The sequence below is a fragment of the Megascapheus bottae genome, chromosome 6 (assembly GCF_031878675.1).
Source record: "Megascapheus bottae isolate mThoBot1 chromosome 6, mThoBot2.hap1, whole genome shotgun sequence".
NCBI classification, from domain to species: Eukaryota; Metazoa; Chordata; class Mammalia; order Rodentia; family Geomyidae; genus Megascapheus; species Megascapheus bottae.
The window spans coordinates 16,157,478-16,160,899 of NC_143514.1; the positions used below are offsets into that span (position 1 = coordinate 16,157,478).

At 36.3% G+C, this 3,422-nt stretch overlaps 1 pseudogene; it reads left to right on the plus strand.

Moving 5' to 3' along the window:
- The first annotated feature begins 2,439 nt into the window (after window positions 1-2,439).
- Window positions 2,440-3,178, plus strand: LOC150061416 (large ribosomal subunit protein uL30 pseudogene; annotated as a pseudogene).
- Window positions 3,179-3,422: the final 244 nt, after the last annotated feature.

Sequence of the window (3,422 nt, forward strand, 5' to 3'; positions counted from 1 at the left end):
TTGTTCGTGTGTCATAATTGGAAAAATAAATAAAATTTAAGGACACAATTTTGCAACATCTCATAATTATATATATGCATATTTATATATAAATTCCAGTGTCTTATAAGCTAAAAAATAGAAGACATGCATTTTCCATCCATCTTGGAACACTTTATTTTAAAGAATAGCCTGGGTGTGGTGGCGCATGTCTGTAATCCCAGGCACACAGGAGACAAGGGCAGAAGTATTATGGAGTAAAGCCATCAGTTTTCAGATTGAAGAACTGAAATATAACTTTTTAAGGGCAAACAGTGTGGTTCAAAAGATCAGACACCTGCTTAAGCAAGCTTGAGATCCTTACTTTAAAATTTAGCACAAAGAATAAAAATCCTAATAAATTTGTTCCATAAATTTTAAAAAATAATGGAAATAAATTACAGATTTTTTTTCTTTTTTTGCCAGTCCTGGGCTTGAGCTCAGGGCCTGAGCACTGTCCTTGGATTTTCTCAAGGCTAGAAACTCTACCACTTGAGCTTCAGCACCACTTCCAGCTTTTTTCTATGTATGTGGTACCGAGGAATCGAACCCTCTTTGTGCGTGCTAGGAAAGCACTCTACCACTAGGCCAAACTCCTGGCCCTAAATTACAGATTTTATATTTCCTGCCACCAGTAAAAATTAAGGTTTGAAAAATACTGAAACCTGACATAATTTATTGCTCTACATTTTAAAATATTCAAATGAATATTTAAAGGCTTCATCATAATCAGGCAGATTTTTTTCCCAAGAATTGAACCACTGGTTATATCAAATGTCATATATATATCACATATATAAACACTCAAAAGTCACATAAAATATTTAATATTTAAGGCAGATGTTGGAGGCTCATACTTAGAATTCTAGCTACGCAAGAGCCTATACTGTTGGGCTATTGTTGCAGACAAAACTTGGAATGAAAATTGAGATCTTTTGTCAACAAACAGACATTGTGGTATGTCCTGGTCATCATAATTACTAGGAAACCTAGTGTCGGCAGACAATGACTGGTCAGAGACAGAGAAAGAAATGCAACAAAAATATGGGAAATATTAGAGCTGGAAGCATACAGCTCCCTATGAAGAGTCTCAGCTTAGCTCTAGTAGGGACATGGGTCCAAACACCAGACCTCCAGTTGAAAAAAAGTAGGAAGAAAAATAAATCTAAATTGACTTCAATACCCAATTCAGATTGAAATACTTACAGTATCAGAAAGGTAGAATCTTGTTCATTGTCTGAAAATTTAGATACCATTGATTACACAGGCATGTCTAAATTTCTCTTAAGATCAGAAGTTAAACATAAATTATTTTACTTTTTGGCATTTTATACTACTAGATATTTATCAGAGACATACAAATAATTTGGTGTAATGAAATACTCCAAATTTGTCTCAAACAAAAACTGTCTTGCATTGTGGAGACAAATCCTGAGATTCACTGTCAGCAGCACCCATTGTGGAGGGATAATTTGTGGGAGAAACTGGTGTACCTCAGGTTCTACTGGTTTGTGTTTCAGTTAGAAAAACTAATTTCAATAACAATGACAGAATGTGATAATCCTTACTCAAGCAGCAAGATTATAATTATATTCATGCATCAAAATGAGCAAATAAAGCAGCTGTAAGTTTTAATTTATGCTATTCACTGTATAAATGCCATGTACATTCAAGGCAATTCTCATCAGGCATTGTGTTATTTCATGTAATAATATTCTAATGCAGTTAGGACATTAGGAAACTGTAATTAAGATTTATTTTTAACCTCCTAGTTACAGAATAGTGATTAACTTTAAACAAAGAATTCAATGTTATGATGTTAAAAATGCTACTAAATATGCTTTTTTTTAATCTGGCAAGGGTGAGGAAATTTGTCATTATGTTATATTTTCCTGAAAATATATGGAATACAAGAGAAAAAAACTAAAGGTTATTATCTTTGAAAAAAGATGTAACTCATGAAATTGGCTTAAATATATAATCTAATTAAAGCAAAAACAAAAACAACTGAATATCTCAGAAACTATCATGCCACCTAAAAAAGGTGAAGAAACTCGAAGAAAGTAAGCTGAAATTAATTTTACAAAGACTAATTTAATCTGGGTGCTGTGACCCACAATTGTATTCCTAGCTGCTTAGGAGAGAAAGAGCTGAAGATTATCATTCAAAGACAGCCAGAAATTACATGAAATCTACAATTAACCTGGAAAAATTCAGAAGGGGAGCTGTGTCTTTCATGGGAGAATACCATCCCTGAGTGCAAAAGCTGAGGACAAGTATCCAGGTATTGAGTTCAAGTCCCAGTGAGGGAATACATAAAAAAAGAAGTTGACTATAGGCACAATGTGTGTGTGTGTGTGTGTGTGTGTGTGTGTGTGTGTGTGTGTGTGTGTGTGTACTTCCTCTTTTCCTGCTGGAACCATGGAGGGTGCCAAAAAGTTCCCTGCTGTGCCAGAAACTCTGAAGAAAAAGAGAAGGAATTTCACTGAGCTGAAAACAAAGCTCCTGAGAAAGACATGTGCCCAAAAGATGCTTCGCAAGGCAAGGAGGAAGCTCATCTATGAGAAAACTAAGCACGGTCACAAGGAATACGGGCAAATGTACAGAACTGAGATCCGAATGGCTAGAATAGCCAGAAAAGCGGGCAAATTCTATGTAGCTGCAGTGCCTAAATTGACTTTTGTCATCAGAACCCGAGGTATCAGTGGTGAGTCCAAAAGTCTGTAAGGTGTTGCAGCTTCTTCGCCTTCTCCAGATTTTCAATGGCACCTTTGCAAAGCTCAATAAGGCTTCGATTAATATGCTTAGGAATGTGGAACCATGTATTGCATGGGGGTACCCAAACCTGAAGTCAGTCAGTGAGCTCATGTACAAACGTGGTTATGGCAAAATCATTAAGAAGCCAATTGCCTTATCAGATAACGCTTTGATTGGTTAAATATGGACTCTTGGTAAATATGGCCTCATCAGCATGGAGGATCTGGTTTATGAGATCTGTACTGTTGGAAAACTCTTCAAGGAAACAAATAACTTCCTGTGGCCCTTCAAGTTATCTTCTCCACAAGGTGGCACGAAGAAGAAGACCACCCACTTTGTAGAAGGTGGAGATGCTGGCAGCAGGGAGGCTCAGATCAATAGGCTTATTAGAAGGATGAACTGAGGGTTTTGCCATGCTATTTTTGCAATTGGGTCTGTTAATAAACAGTGATGCTGGCAAACTAATGTGTGTGTGTGTGTGTGTGTGTGTGTGTGTGTGTGTGTGTGTGTGTGTGGTAGTATTAGTAGTAATGGTACTAGTAGAAATATTTTCAGGAGATTTCACCAAAATTTTTCCACATAAAATACCCTCTACAATAATGTTCTATTCAATCTCTTGCTAGAGTTTCTATTTTGGTATGACTTTG